Source organism: Camelus ferus, chromosome 22, assembly GCF_009834535.1.
Source record: "Camelus ferus isolate YT-003-E chromosome 22, BCGSAC_Cfer_1.0, whole genome shotgun sequence".
NCBI lineage: Eukaryota > Metazoa > Chordata > Mammalia > Artiodactyla > Camelidae > Camelus > Camelus ferus.
In genome coordinates, this window is record NC_045717.1 from 11,281,908 (window position 1) to 11,299,529 (window position 17,622).

General features: G+C 37.1%; 1 long non-coding RNA gene across 1 annotated transcript in view; it reads right to left on the reverse strand.

The window, feature by feature from the left end:
- LOC116659001 overlaps positions 1–17,622 on the reverse strand; it is a 1,275,737-nt gene that overhangs the window by 574,116 nt on the left and 683,999 nt on the right. The window contains exon 6 of the long non-coding RNA XR_004314259.1: positions 2,955–3,024. This is a non-coding gene — a long non-coding RNA (uncharacterized LOC116659001). The remainder of the gene's footprint in view (positions 1–2,954; positions 3,025–17,622) is intronic.

Here is a 17,622-nt window from a genome sequence, read left to right on the forward strand (position 1 = left end):
GGCACTCAGGAAATGTTAGCCATTATTACTGGAGAGAAAATAAACAACTTCTTGCTCCCAGTAGCTTCCCTACCTTGCTGAAATGCTGTACACACATATACAACAACACAGAAAACCAAATACTGGATTTATGTTCCAAAACATGTTGGAGTTCACAGCCATTGCTCTGGATTCACGACCTCTCAGCATAGACTTTGAGCTCAAGAGCAGCATTTCGCCCATAACCAACTAAGACCCCCATCTATCAAACGCCTGCCAGAATCTCCGTGTAGCTCAAGTAACATTTCACATTGTGAAGCACACACCACCCATTCTTGTCCCTGTCTGCTCCCCACGAAGCTTTCAAACCCATCTCCTTTCCTGAAGTACTCGGGAGACTCTTTATTAAATACCCTATTTTCTTCTTTATAAGGTGGCGATACTCATTTCCAGGAGTTCCCCCAGTTCTCCATTCAGTGCACGGATAGCCTGCCCTGAAATCTGTAATTACTGATCATCCCATCCTCCTAATCTTCCTTCCTCTGTGCTCTATTCACCCAAGGCTGATTTGTGTCTTCTGTCAAAGTCCCTATAGATAAAATTACTTCTCAATTAATGTATGTCCACCCCTCTACCCACTGATTTATTAAGAAAAAACACCAAAAAGCAAAAAAAAAAACCCTCCTATTCTGCAAAGAATGCCACTTAGAAAGGTTGTTAATCACCACATGCTTGTTCTGAATTGTATTGCACCACACTGTATCATGCTGCTGGATTGTAAGCTCCCCGGGGCAGGCCCCTTGTCTGTCATGCCCTGACTATTGTTCAGTGCCGCGCACACTGATGGCATGACAGAAAAAAAACAAACAATGGCTTTTCCCACGTTTTCTCCATTTTAATTGTCACGTGGGATGGTATAAAAGCACGAGTTGAGAACACAGCCTCTGAAATTGCTAAAATAAACCATGTGAGCTTTGAGGCAACGTCTGGGTTTTTAAAGAATAATTTGCAAATCTTGTCCATTTGTCATTCTATTTCCCTAAAATTAACCCAAAAGTCAAACTTGTCTATTTAAATGATGGCAGGTACCTTTAGCTCATTTAACTTCGAGGAGAACTCTCTGGGTGTGGAATCTAGTACCTGAAGACACTTGCTGCTGCCAGAATTACACGGATTAAAAGCAGCGTTTGTTGCAGTCTTCTCACAAATTGGCTCTATAAAAGGTGCCATTTTCCAGAAGGTTCACAATTAGTACCAGGGACAGCAGCCGGCACATTTTAACTCGTGTTTTTCGGTGAGGTAGCGATTTCAAAGAAACAAAGAAATGCTAATCTCTTGCCAGGGCACAATTTGCCTTATCTCTAGGAAATTCATACAAGGCAGGGACAGCAATCCAGTCGTGGCCAAGTATTTGAACTGCTTCTGCCTGACATTAGCGCCTACAGCGCATCTCAGCTGGGACTGTTTCAGTGCGTCTTTGGATTCAATATCTTACTAAATAGAATGGTGATGGGATGGTCAGAGCCCTGGATGGACTCAAAGAAATAGCAATATTACAGAAGACAGACGTATAAATACCTTAAATACAAAAGCAGATGCCAGGAAAATTGACTCATAAATGGACAGCACACGGGTCTGAATGTAAGGTTTCCCCAAAGCCTCACATATAAACGGAGACAATTTAAACATAAACTCATAATGATGTATTTTAGAAAGTTTCATAGAGGCTTTAAGTGATGAGTAACGGTCTTTGATCTTTGGAGACAGAATGGTGCAGCGCCAAGTTTTCTAAATTTCTGCAGCATGAGAATCTCCAAGGGCACTTGTCCAAAGGCAGATTCTCAGGCCCAGCTTAGTGCTAGTAACACAAGTCTTGAAAGGGAGACTCTAACGGTATTTTTAAGAGTTCTCTCGGCTGAGTCTCATGATCACGTCGTAAGTGACAGAACGGTAAAACGGTGAAATGAAATCGGAAATACCAACCACTCAGCTCTTGCTTGGATTGTTCTTATGAGTCTTAAGTCGGCTGTTTTAGCATTCTGGACCTCTTTTTTTTCCTCAAATCGAAAAGAAAGTGCCTAGACTGGGTATTTTCTAAAGCACTTTTTTTTTTAACTCCAACATTCGTTCTATGATTCTAATTAAGAAGATGAGCTGGTTCGTATTGTTTCCTGATTCATCTTTACATATCTGAGAGACCGAGTAAGCTTGCTAAGAACAAAGCACACTGGCTTTGGTGTTTCTCTTGGTACTTATAACTCAAGGCTAATTTCCCCACCGCATGCCTGTGCGTTATCACTAACTGTAGAAAAAGGCTTCCTCGAGAAATCTGGATTGTGGGGTGTTTGGAACGGGATAAGCAATAAGTAAAAGTGTGTGATATAAAGATTAAATGAGGTTTGAGAAGACTCTTAGAAGGCTCTTTCGACATCTATTCAGGAGATGGCCTCAAGCCCCCGGAGAGTCAAACAAATTATTCTTCAGATTCTTTCATAAGATAATGGAGACTCATTTGAAGAAGTAAATAGTAATTGCAATATTAAGCAGTTCAAACTACCTTTGCAACTATTTTTGGAACTCCCCATGCTGACAGATTTATTTGATGCTAAGTCCTTTTCCCTCTTCCTTAAAAAAAAAAAGCGTTTTACATAATCTGGCATTACCTGTTTTTCATATGTGGCATTTTGCTTAACATTAAAGTAGCTTCTTTGGAGAAGATCTTTTACAGACTATTCTGGGGAACAGCCTGCTACCCGCTTCAAGTAGCAGCAAAAGATGCACGGACGCTTGTTTAAATGTGGCTTCTCTTAACAGCTTGTTGAGATAGGGAGCAGAACAAGAGTGTAAACATTATTAAAATAGTCTACAGTGCCAAATGCAAGGAGGCAAATGCCAAAAAAATTTCCAAAAGTAGCATGGAACCGACAAAAAAATGCATACTCCAGTATTTACACTCTTGCTTTACTACGACTTACCAGGGTTCACGCACCAGCCACGTGCTCTAATCGGTGCGCGGGGGCTGCATCCCTTCTCTTCCCAAAGGCTCTGCAGGGAAAACAACAGGTGTTTCTAGTCAAATAACCTGGTGGAACACAATCCACAAAGACCCAGATGGGCCTAGGAACCCACAGATTTGCTTGAAGATTTTCCTATAATAGCCTCCTTTGATTTTCTGGTCTTTGTGTGACACGGACACACACACACACACACACACTCACACACACTGACAGTCACACACAAGGTTGTTTGTTCAAAACCCATCCCTCCACCATTGTTTAACAGAATTCAGCAGTGCTCCCCATCTGACAACAAAGGCTTAAGGTAACAAAGAAGGGAGAAGACCCTACAAACAGAGGGATTTCTGACAATGCCGAGTACTTTAGATGTGACCACCCCTGCCCTTTGTAAAACACGAGCTGCTCTACGCTGGTACATGAACAGAGTTCAAATGCAGAGCTGAGACAATAGCTAAGTCCTTGGGATCCTCTTTTGAATCCAGCGTACAAGAGTGTGGCGGGAAGCGGGGAAGCTGTTTCTGCTAAGCATGAATTTTAATCTGAACCCTCTGGCCTCTTGGAGGCCTGAAGGTTTTGCACGGATGAGGCAGAATTTACCCGTGCCCTGAAAAAAAAGATGATGTTACAGGCTGTTTTCCTTAGCAACAACAGTACGTATGTGGTCCCTCCAAGGAGACGAACCCTGCCTGACAGCTGGAGAGTCTCGCGTTACTTCAATTGGTTTTCTGGTGGTTAATCCAGTTTCAGGCATTAATTGACAGTGGCTAGACATGACAGAGCTATTTTGGTTTTTGCTTTTTTACTATAGAATCTGGAAGATTTAAAAAAAAAAAAAAAAAAAAAAACCCTCAGGTTGCCGGATAGCTCATTATGGAATCTTCTTGAGATACAGGAAATTTTATTCTCAGCAATTTTTTAGTCATTTTTCAGACTAAAGTCTTGGCTGTTCTAATTTGCCACATGCTTATCCATCATATCCCACTGTCAATTGTGGAAATACTGTAATCTAGTGAAAATATTTAAATAGATTTTAAGCTCCTAGAAGTTAAGTTAGATCTAGCATATTTCTGGATACATATGCTGACATATGTTGAATGAATAAACAAATATTGATAATGGGGATATTAATGATTAATGTCTTTGAATGCTTCTTATGTGTCAGGCACTACGTTACATATCTTATTTGCATTATTTTATCTAATCCTCAAAAGAACTCTTTAAGTTAAAATATTTTTTCACAAAAAATAACAGAGTAAGTAATTTGCTCAAGTTCATAATAAGTAAGTGGACAGGAAACTCATCATGTCTTGCTTATTTATTATTTTAGAATGCCTCATGAAGGACTTATACCCTACTAATAAAATTCACGTAAATACACAGATGGAAAGATGTTAGTCATATTTTTAAACATTTCATTTTTTGGTACAATGTTCAGCAAATGAGCAAGGTATAAGATAATAAATGCTATATAATTTTTAAACACACACACACATGCATATATATATATACATATACATATATATATATACACACCCCTTTATTTCTTTAATCATACACATATTCTTATATGCAAAATATGAGCACAACTTTCTTCTTACTGATGAAACTGCAGATTATTGTTTTTGTTCTTTTTGCATCTTCTATTTTATTTTTCAAATTTACACACATATTCATTGTACAATAAATATTTTAAAAGAAATTTAGCAAATTAGAACTCTGAGAAGAGCAATTAAATTCAGTGTAACCGAGGCAGGTTTTCATGAAGAAAGGAAACCGAGCTAGTCTGAAGAATCTATCAGATTTAGGCAAATGGAGAAGGTGGAGAAAGTTGGTTAGAGAGAGGGGAAAAGCTTTCTGGCAAAGTCAGAGGCAAGAAAACAACAGAGCGTACTCCAAGGACAGACACCATTTTCCACACCAGTTCAACATTCTACACCAGATCCAGGTCAACACAGAAAACAGAATAAGCCGTACAGAGAGAAGTGCCTTCAGGATGAATAGATTCAGCCTTCCCCGCACCATTCCAATGAAGCAGTCAAGGTATCCGTGAAGCCACACAAAAACTAAAATTCATTTCCAAACAGCATCTCAGTCATTTCAGTCAAGGTCCACCATGTACACTCTGCCCTTTGTTCAACCCTTACCTGGCCAAAAGGTCCTAATAATTTAGATAGAAGCCAAGTCATACACGGGCTTTGACGACATCCAGACTTGACAATAAAATTCTGTCTCTTGAAGGGGGAGGGTATGTCTCAAGTGGTAGAGCATATGCTTTGCGTGTGTGTATTCCTAGGTTCTACCCCCAGTATCTCCTCTAAAAATAAATAAACCTAAATCTGCCCCCCCACACTGCCAAAACAAAATAATTAAATAATACATGATAAAGGCATTTTTAAATGTTAAACAAAAATTTAAAAAAAAATTCTGTCCCTTCCAAAACTGGCCTAACAATTTCCTAGTGTTGAGATCAGAAACACATGGATGACTGCCTGACAAGGACTTGGCACAATGCCAAGCACATGAAAAGCAAGTCCATAAATGGTAGCCACTAACTCTTGGGTTCCTGAGTTGCACAGATAACTGAAGTAGGCAGTCACAGACCGAAGTGCTTGGTAGAGCAGTGAACGCCATCTTGCAGGAGAATACTTTCTCCATTCCATTCACATAGTCTACATCCAATTTACGATTTCTACCATCTTGCTGGCGTAACAGGCAAAGGCTCCTGCTAAGATGCCATAGGCTTATTTAAGGAAATGGAAAAGAGGAAAGGAACAAAACATGTACCAACAAACCAGCATTTCCCCAGGCCCTTAACACATGTACCTGTACTTAGGCCTCACAAAACAAACAAACAAACAAAAACAAAAGAAAAAACTTGTAGAGCTTTCTATTTTCAATTTCATTCCAAAAATAAGAAAACAGAGGCTACAAAAGACCATCTAATTTGCTACTGATTATTTGGACAGACGATGGAAAGAATGGAATTCTCATCTACGCTCAAGTGCTTCTGACATGCATGGCCTTTCCGTGAGAAGTCATGCTTTATGCGAAAGAAGTCAAGACATATGGTGGCGTAGCAGGAGCACAAGAAACATGAGTTCTGCGTTCATAACCATCTCTACCTTTGCCGGATCATTTAATTTTTTGTATGTAGCTATATCGGATGTTCAAAAAGGGAATTAAACTCTGTGAGTATTTCAAGACCCCTTCTCCTAAAATCTGTCAAGTCTAATTATTTAGAGCACTGACAGTGGACATTTTTTAAATAAGAATTAAGGCTTATATAGTCCTTAAATATGCATCAGAAGCTGTTCTAAGCTCTTTGCAAATATTAAATATCATTGAATTAATTGAACTCATTGAACAATACTTACGATGCAGTTGTTATTATTAGATACTACTGTTATCAGCACTATACGTATGAAGGAATTGAAGCCCAGGGATGTTAAGTAACATGTCCAAGGCCACGAAAAGGCAAAACAGGGCCCTTAACCCAAGAATCCTGGATCAGTTTTGTGATTTTCATGGCTATGCAACCATCAGAACATTGAGTCAGTTTCTTCTGAGGAAAACAAGCAAAAATAAGAACATGTATTGTGATTCAGAATGGTCAAGATCTAGTGCCTGAAGGGGAGCAACCTTGTGTAACCAGAAAAGAATGATGAGGTTACTGAGAAGTGAAGCAGAAAAGATCAAGGAGAAAAGAAAAGGGCTAAAATGCAAGCCACTGCCGGAGGCTTCCGAACGTGCACAGACAGAGTTTAATTCTGTAGACTCAGCCAGCCTGGAATCCAGTCCCCTGTCTTCAGGTGACTTAGTACTTAGATTTTTTCCCAGGAAAGCATCCTTCCAATTCTCAAAGGTCTTCAAAGTGTGGCCCTGGACAAGCAGCATCAGCACCACCTAGAAGCTTATAAATACAAACTTAATCTGCTCAGTTAGACACTCTGGCGAGTTCAGTCCAGCACCTGAGTGTTAATATGCCCTTCAGGGGAGGCTGCTGTGTATAAAATTTGAGAACTACTGCTTTAAGACATGTGATCTGAATAACCCTGATCTGGACCTGACTTTTGATGTGGACTTCTGAATCAGATGGGGTCCATCATAACATAACATTGGCTACGCCTGAATAAAAGGGGCTGATCACCGATGTGGACACTCTGAAATACTGCTTCAAGAATCTTATGGGAAATTTTGAGAGGACAATATGTGAGATTAGAACTGCTCACCACTAGTAGAGGAGAGCCTGCCTGAGAATGGAGTCCACCCTGGAGAAATGCAGAGGAGATCAAGGCGGGTGGAGCTACGCCGTCCCTTATCAACATCCCTCTGCATCTCGGAGTTCTCTGCAGCTAAAATGATATGCGGTTTCATGTTTCTTTCTTCATGTGGTTTCCTCTGTTTGCAATGCTCTTCCAGCTGTTTTACCTTTCTCATGCAGAATTAACCATTCCCTGTTCTCATTCACACACCAGTCTTTTCTTATCCTGAACATAGTCCTAATTACCCTCCATTATGGTTATTTGTGTATATCCATTCCTCTCCAAAAAGAGGAACTCCCTGAAGGTAAGAGAGTAAAATCGCTGCTTATTTTTTTTAATACTTGTATCCCAAGCACTTAGTATCATAATAGATGCTTGAAATGTTTGTTGAATAAATAACTTTCCTGCATTCCTCATAAGGTTATTGCAAGGATCAAATAAGAATAAGACTTAGAATAAGGCTTAGTTAGAATATAAATCTCTATACAACATGCAAACATAAGTCATATTTATAATTACTAATCTTTTATCTTGTGGGCTCCTCTTTTCCACAGATGTGTCATCACATGACACATGACTAGGAAATAAGACTGGGCAAACTTGTAAATCTGTGGTAAACTGATTATAAAAATGGCTGTGATTCTTGACTGCTCCCATATATAAAATCAGCACATAAATACATAGAAAAATCACCACTGTATTAGGAATATAAAAGTGAGACTGAGGTTCCCTGAGTTATGTGTTATCTAGAGATTTGATTTAGTCTGAGTGATTTAGCAAAAGAGTAGCATAAGGGAGCAACTGGAATGAGACTTTCAGGCAAAAGGAATAGCATGCATAAAGGCCCTGTGGCAGCAGGCATCTGGTGTGAGGGGCCTGGAGAAGGAGAAAAAGGACTGTACTGGACACTAAGCTATGTTAGGGAGTTCGGTGATTTTTTTTTCTTTTTAACAAAAGTAAAGAGAAACCATGAAAAGGTGTTATGTAGAAGAATAACATGATCAGATTAGTATTTTAAAATACTGCCCTGGAACTTAGGGCTTTTCCATAGTTATTCCAGGCCCAACCCTGATATTTCATTGCATTTATTACTTCTGAATTGTAAGGTTAAAGAATAATAATATTCTTAACTTTAAAAAGTTATACTTATTTTATGTTTCCTAACTTTCACTTGAGCTATGAAATTTGTTAAACATGGACCCCCTTTTCATCTAGGAGAGTATCATCACCTTTCTATTTCCCCACTGTGAAAAATTAAGTGTGAATTTAACAGATTCCAGTAACCCTCATTTTAAGAAGTCCCTCATTCAAAACTAAACTGCACTCATGCAAAAATTAATCTACACATATCTGATTCTTACACACATTATTAGAACAGCTTTACTCATTTCAAATGCTTATATTTAAAACATACTATGGACTGTGTAAGCAAATTAACACATAAAATTCTTTTTAAAAATTATAGTTGCCAGATTTTATACATAAAACACTGCAAAAGCATTTGTCCTTATTCAATATTGAAATCAGAAATTATAAAACATGGGCACTTCCAGCCACTTAGCATTCAATTAATACAACATCACAATAAAAAAGAATAGAGAAATCCCAAAGGAAATTAAGATTGGATAACGAACGCCATGGTATAATCAATAACGTGTATTGACAATATAAGCCCTTAGTTTAGCCTAGATAAGTAAGAAATATTTTGTTACATTAATATTCGGCAGATTCTACACATTGTACTGACTTTACATTCTTTTAAAAACTGGTTTTGTTTCATTTGGATGTTCTAGCAAGACTGCAGCTGTTTGACACCGCCCTGCTCTCCGCTCCAAATCACAGATCCCACACTCCCACATCATCTCCGTGTTTCTCCACTGCCACTTTAGGAACACATGATTGCTATTGTCAGCTGCAATTACCACCCACTGCAGAGGTTTGCTTAAGCTGATTAGTTACAGAAGGTATATATGTTTTAGCAGCTTTGAGACAGAGCAAACTATACATGTAATTCACCATATGATGTTTACTTTGTATTCCAGTATAACAGAGGACAAAAAAGGCAAAGAATAGAGACAACCATGTAATAAGGAGATAGCTTCACAGACATGAACTCATCTTTGGCCCCTGTTCCCACTTTGGCCCACATGCTCTAGGTGATGGGGTTCCGAAACTCAGCATTGTTGCCAATTCTTTGTTGTAGGTGGCTGTCATGGGCCCTGTAGGATATTAGCAGCATCCCTGGTCTCTACCCATGACACCTGCCCTCCAGTTGTGTCAAGCAATATGGTTTGCAGACATTGCCAAGTGTCCTCTGGGAAGCAAAGTAGCTTCTGGTTGAGAATCACTGCTCTGGGTTGTGCCAGTTTAGAGCTACGATACCTGCTTGCTTCTTCTTTCTTCCTGAAGTTGCTGCCTCCTGAGAATTAACTAGCTGCGCTACTGTTCACTAGCAAATAGGCTCCCAATGAGTTCTGATCTACTAGCCTGATCCCCTCCTGACTCTTATTCTGCCCTACCCACAAATTGGCTTACTTAATAAGAATTTTAGTAATAACAGACTTAAGGAAATGAGTACTGGCTATTATTAAAAAAATATTTATAATGTGCCAGGCCTTGTGTCTAAGCAAACTGTATATATATATATATCTTGTATAATCTTTATACAAGCCTCATGAGATTAGGTAATATTACCTTAATTTATAGCTGAGTGAATTGGCATTTAGAAAGGTTAAGCAATGCTCTTAGGGAAAAAAAAATTCAAAATTCTGACATTCCTTTCAAGCCCCTTTAGGATTTGGCCATAATTGCCCTTTCCAACCCACCCTCAACCACAGAGACCAACTAGGATTTACTTCAATTTCTCAAACAAACACACCAGTCTGCAGGAAGCCACATATGCTGTTCCTGTCCTGGCAAATTTGCTCCCCTGAATTCTCCTGTTCCCAAATGGACCCATTCATTCTTTGACTTCAATTTGGACATCACTTCTATTAGATATGCTTCATATAACCCGACATGATTAGGTCTTCTCTTTGGAGAGTCACTGTACTTGTAATTTAAGTGTCCTTGTTTACTTCTTACACTTGTCTCTTCTCTCTCTGAAGAAATGCACTTTGCTTAGTCCAAAGCTATTTCCCCAGTGCCTAGAACTGTGCTGGGCTCAAAGTTGCCACTGTGTAAATGTTACTGACTGAGAAAAGGAATGAATCTCCCCAGAACTCTTTAGCTCAGAAGTGGTGGAACAGGGTTTTGACTCAAGTCGTTCTGAATTTGAAGCCAGATTCCAAACTCTTGGATTTATTAAAGCACACCCATCTGAAAAGTTTCTCTATCCTGCTGGCTTCCTTTTAGCCCTTCCCAACTACCAACCATGAGCTTATATGAAGAAAACTTGAGATGCGTAAATATCATGTGGTCTCATCTCAGAAATAGTAATGTCTAAGACTATTATTTGCGATACCATGGAACACACGCCTAAAAAGAGGAAGTAGATCATTAAATTAAAATGATGAAAATTGGATGACTTTAATAAAAATCACAACCCACAAGGAGCTATTAAAAAAAAAAATCCTGTACTAGATATTATCAATTCACATGATAATGAGTTTAATACTGTGGTGGAATTTCAAATGCCAAGTATCACCCTCCGTGACTGTAAACAAATGGAGTTCCACCATGTGTGAAAATTTCATGATGATACAATCTGTGCTTCCCAATATATTTCAAGAGATAGCAAGTGGTGATGGTTAAGACTTTTCTAACCAGTCTTCAGATTTCATTGAACTTCATTATGATCGGATGACCTCCTCAAACCCAATAACAGGCAGTGGCACAATTCTCTGCAAATGATTGAATAGCTATGTTGACAATATCCAAAGTGCCTTGTGAAATATGTTTAATTATGCATAGGTTAACAGCTGTTTGTTTAGTGCACTGTATATAGGAAGAGATATTCAAGTCAGAAGTCATATATAACCTATTGGAAAAGGATATTAAAGACAGCTATTGTGTAAACATCCACTTTGGAGCTGGATGCCAAATGTCAACATTCCAAATATATGAGTAACTGCATTTTCTTATCTATCCTACTGCTTGTGGTTTTGTAATTAGTCCACTGGGCAATGGCAACATTACAAAGAGGCTATTAATCTAAATTCATGATTTAGTTCTACATGAAGGAAAAAAAAAAACCTCTTAGCTGGTAGCTAAAGCTTAAATTCTGAACCTAACTTAAAAACAAATGAATACATAAATTTAAAAAAATGAAACAAAGATAAACTGAACCCGATCTCCATGAACAACAACAAAATCTCTGGAAGGGCAGTTCCCTTAACCCCTCACCTTGGGGAATCCGAAGTAGTAAATAATATGATGACTATAAAAATAACTATAATTCTTTCACACAAACAGCAATGACTTACATCTCTATAATTGGATTATATATTATCCTATATAAAGCTTTTTGTATTGTTCTCTCAAATTACTCATAATGCCTCCCACTGCTTCGATCTCCTTTGGAAGCAAAGTTGGTATATTATACTTTTTTCTGCTCAAGTATATACTTATATGCATAACAAATGACTAAAAATGTTTGATGAAGAAAATATTTAAAAAATTAATTCCCCTTAGCTAACTCTCTATTGCCTCTGGATGGGAGGGTAATTCCACATCCTCTGTCAACTTATCTTTTGGTTTTTTCACTTCATTCTCATTCCAACAGGAAATTGCTTAGATGTAAAAAAAAAATATGTTGAAATGTTTGCAAGGAGAATCTGGTGCCTTACAGAGGATTATTAAATGATGATTAGATAAAGGGGAGTGAGACAGAGATCTTAATTGTATTGAAGACTTCCTATGTGACAGTCACAGTGGCATTTTTTTACTTTATTTTTTATTGAAGTGTAGTCAGTTACAATGTGTCAATTTCTGGTATACACCACAATGTCCCAGTCATGCATATATATATATATATATATATTTGTTTTCATATTCTTTTTCATTAAAGGTTATTATAAGATATTGAATATAGTTCCCTGTGCTATACAGAAGAAATTGGGTTTTTTATCTATTTTTACACATAGTAGTTAATATCTGCAAATCTCAAACTCCCAAATCTATCCCTTCCCACCCACATTCCTCTGGTAACCATAAGATTGTTTACTGTGTCTGTGAGTCTGTTTCTGTTTTGCAGATGAGTTCATGGTGTCCTCTTTTTTCTTTTTTTTAGATTTCACATATGAGTGATATCATATGGTATTTTTCTTTCTCTTTCTGGCTTACTTCACTTAGAATGATGATCTCCAGGTCCATCCATGTTGCGGCAAGTGGCATTATTTTATTCTTTTTTATGGCTGAGTAGTATTCCATGTATAAATATACTAGTTTCTTTATCCAGTTATCTGTCAATGGACATTTAGTTTGCTTCCATGTCTTGGCTATTGTATATAGTGCTGCTGTGAACACTGAGGTGTGTGTATCTTTTTGAATTAGAGTTCCTTCTGGATATATGCCCAGGAGTGGGATTGCTGGATCATATATAGTAAGTCTAGTTTTAGTTTTTTGAAAAATCTCCATACTGTTTTCCATAATGGCTACACCAAACTATAATCCCAGCAGCAGTGTAAGGAGGGTTCCCTTTTCTCCACACCCTCTCCAGCATTTATCATTTGTGGAATTTTGAATAATGGACATTCTGACTGGTAAGAGGTGATACTTCACTGTAGTTCTGATTTGCATTCCTCTGATAATTAGCCATATAGACCATGTTTTCATGTGCCTGGAGAACTGCATACAGTGGCATTCTTTTTAAAAAATGGTGCATCATATAATCACTATTAAAGTACCATAAGAGGGGAATTACTGTTACCTTAATTATATTTCCTGGAAATTCAGTAATCATGTAATATACCCATGAATATCAGCTAGATATGGGAAAAATTAAAACTTACATTCTTGTCTTTTTTATATGAAGTCTATCCTCTTTTTGTGTATTTGGATTATACAATAAACAATTATTAAAATGCTACCATTCATATTAGATGCTATGCTAAATACTCAGAGTTATGCTCAGATCACAGTTTATAGAATGATACAAACGAATAAGCACATAATTGCAGCAGACGAAAAAGAGAAAGGACGGGTATATAATAACACAGGTGAACTAAGGAAAATGTATTATTTTGCCAAAATGATCAATGTTACCTTAAAGTATAATTTGTTACTATTTTTTAAATACAGAGAAATAACAATAAAAGATTAAAATGGCTCATGATGACATCAACCAGATATTACTGACATCAGAAATTACCAGAACTATCAAGAGGTACCAAATATAATGTGTAAACCCCTATACTTGCATCCAAAAACCCTGCTAATAAAGCTATTTTGCAGAAGGCTTCCTCTGTGTGCCTTGTGGATGACCCTGATGGGCACTCTACAGACATTTCTGCATCTTGCATTTTTTAAAATAATATACTTTGTGGCAATTTCTATGTTAATACCTTAGGGTCTATGACATTTAACAGCTCACTAGTTTTCTATTGTACAGAGGTACCAGAATTGATCTAATTAATCTCTAATGATGAAAATTTAAGTCATTTCCAGGATGTGCTATTAAAAATGCTGCACTAAACATCCTGTGCATGTGTTTAAATATGAACTTTTTAATGTATAGTGACAGATTCCTAACATTAAAATTTCTAGATCCAATATTATTGTATAGATGACAAATTTTATGCATTGTTAAGTATAATCCCTACTCTCTAATTAAATGAGAAAATAATGGTGACAATTAGGGCTAATTTAAGGGTTTTTTTTTTCCACCCAAAGTCAGCTTAGACATCAATCCAGATTTATTATACTGCCTGAGAAATGATCAAGATAGTTCAACTTCAATATATAGAATAAAGATGAAAGAATTTACATTTTGAATTATTTAAAGCAATTTTCAAAAAAAGGGATTGTGGATACACGAAAGTTCTGTGGTTTGGTTTGGTTACCTTTTAAACTGAGTTATACAGAAGTCCCATAGAACCACCTAGTTTCCTTAATAGCTCTCTGCTAAGAAAGACTTTCCCTGGTCTTATTTCTCATAATACTTTCAAAGTAAAAAAAAAAAAAAAATTGTTCCTCAGTCTCTACTGTTTCTCTTGAATCATGGGTCATGCTGGTTAAACAACATTTTTCAAAACAGTAAATAATATAAAACTATAACGAACAACAACTGAATATTTGCTAAATGCCAGTCACTACTATAACTAATAGGCTGTATCAATTCACTTAACCTTCACAGAAGCACCAGGAAGAACTTTCAGGAGTTGGAATTTGAATCCATGATGAACCTGGGGGGTATCTTTTCAGAACGTATGTTCTTAACCACTACACTACAGTTTTCTTAAGGGTAAAATGTGTTCACATCATGGAATGATGCTAAAAAAGTTTATGATATTAAGACGCTTTATTTTGACTCAATGAGAAGTTGATGCCGGTACATATTCTACTGCAGTTTGAACTCTTTTCGGATGACAGCTTCCAACAATGACTTATCAAAGGCCCATAAAGGCTGAAAGAATCACTAATCCTCAGTTTACCTGATAAATCCTCTCTTTCAATCTTGCCTTCCTTTTTAGATTAATCTACTTATTTAGATGGAATTTTTATTCCCAGGTAGTCAAACTAGTAATAGATAATTTCTTTGAACTTAAAGGAAAAAAACACGATGCATCTTAACTCACCTGAAGTTTACTAAAGAAAAAAAAGTAATTTTTAAATTGAGATTGACAGAAAAGGCGAATATCTGAAGACCATTTTTAATCATTAAAATAATACATTGATTATTTGTATTATTTGTTTAGTGATCCTCAGAGAATAAGTCAGCATATAATTAACATGAAACATCTCATAATGGCTTTAGGATCTACTTATGTTTGATGTTGGCCTAACTGGTTCAGGACAGTACCAACGAGTCCAAGGAATGAGGTATATTTCCACTTAGACAACATACCTCTGGCAAAAAAGACAAACAAATACCTTGCCCTACCTGATTCTCAAGGGGTACTGAACACAGAAAGCATAAAATGCTCACTGCAGAAAACATCTTTAGGGAAAATAGTGGGCTAATAACCCCGCTTTCACCATCAGTGACTAGTAACAATAATAATTACAACAGTGTCTCATTTTATTGAGCATTTACTATGTGCCAGCTTTGTCCTAAATCTTTTACGGACATCATTTCATTTATTCTTCATGGTAACACTCTGAGGTAGGTACATTTATCCATTTTACAGAGAAGGAAACTGAGGCAAAGGACTATTAAACTGTTTTTCCAAATTGATACAACTAGTGGTAAAGCCCAGATTAAAATCCGGACAAGACTTCATAGATCTGAACTGCTGGAAAGACTCAAGTATGTGAAATGAGAGCTATAATAGCTTTCAAGTGTATATACTTTTCCTGGCAAACATGCACAAGAGCATATTCAGGTTCGGATGTCCTTTATATGTATTTAGTTTGAAAATTTTAAACTCCAGATAGTGCTAGGCTAAAAGGGAACTTGGAAAAATATAGATTAACTTCAAAAATAAAGTTTTCTGTATTTTCCCTCCGACTCCTGCCCTCTCAGGAATTTTGTTTTTGGATATATCTTGTCTTTCTCGGACGTTTAATCTCTCCAAGTTAGATCTTTATCACTGATTTTTTTTAATTGAGGTGAAATTCACACAATATAAAATTAGCCATTTTAAAGTGAACAGTTTCGTAGCATTTAGTACATTCACAATATTGTATAATCACGAACTCTACGTAGCTCCGAAACATTTTCATGACTCCAAAAGGAAAACTTGTACCCACTGATCAGTTGTCCCTCATCTCTTACTTCCCACAGTTCCCGGCAATCACAAACATTCATTCTGTATCTATGTATTGATCTATTCTGAATACTTCATATAGAACACTTAGTACAATGTTTTGGTGGTTCACTGATGTTGTAGCATGTATCAGTAACTAATTTGTTTTTATGGCTGAAAAAAAAACCCGTCAAATCTATATGTCATCATTTGTTTATCCATTCAGGTGTTGATGAACAGTTGAGCTGTTTCCATCTTTTGAATATTATTAGTAGTGTTGCTATGGGTATAAAAGTACATAAATTGTTTCAGTATCAGTTTTCAGTTCTTTTGGATGTATTCTCAGGAGTGGAATTGCTGGTTAGTGTGTGTGTGTGTGTGTGTGTGTGTGTGTGTTTTCATGTGTGTGTTTCAAGTGACTCACATTTTAAAACTCTCTTGACTCAACCAGTCAAGCACTTCTAGCTACAACCCAATCTATTTCCTCCCCTCCACCTTCCAACTTCTAAGGAGAGCTGTCTATATTTTATACCTCCATTTATTCACTCACTTTCTCCTCAAGCTCTTTCCATTTTTGCATCAACTGATATCTCACTAGAATCACTGACAATTTTCTGTTTTCTATTATTAAAGTCTCTTCTTCAACAGCATTCAGTACTGTTGATCAATTCCTCCTCTGGAAGATGACACTCTATTCCCTTGAATTCGACATTCCCTTGGACACTACATTTCCTGATTATCTGTCTGGTTGTCCCTCATCATTTGCAAGATGAACCCCCTCTACCCAGACGTTAGATGTTGGTATATCTTAGGGCAGTTCTGAGTACTCATTTCTTTTTTCTCTGTACAATCTCCGTAAGTGATCATAACATGTCCTGTAGCTCTGAGAATACTCCGAGGAACCCATTTGTTAATTTCCACTTATCCTTCCTCTCCCTTGGCCTTTCTGCTCTGGTCTCACTGGCTTTCTTTCAGGTGTCCACACCTGTTAGATTCCCTCCCGTAGAGGGACTTTGCACGTGCTGCTTCTTTACTGTATGCTTCTGTTCCCTTCCACCTCAACCCACTCATCTTTCAGATCTCTGCTCAGTCATTACTTCCTCAGTAAAGCTTAATTGACTTCATTAAGTCAACTATAAATATCATATATTTCTATTTAAAATATCTTCTCCACTATGAGTGTGACTGACACTCTCTGTTTCATCAGACTGTACATTTTATTAGAGTTCATATCTGTTTCATTTACAATGTCCAGGTCTATTTTTTGTTCAGAAGGACCTAGTATCATGTTTGAATATACTAGACACTCAATAAATATTTGCTGAACAAATAAATGAGATAAAGAGGGTGATTAATACAATCAATTTTCTCCACATTGGAGATAAGTACTTTTCTTAAAATCATGTATATTCTCTTTTACATATTAAAGAGCATCTCTAAGGCAAGTCTTGACTTGTTTTTAAACAATAACTCTTAAAGAATCCCCTAAATGCTTTTCACATGGTCTGTATGAAACTT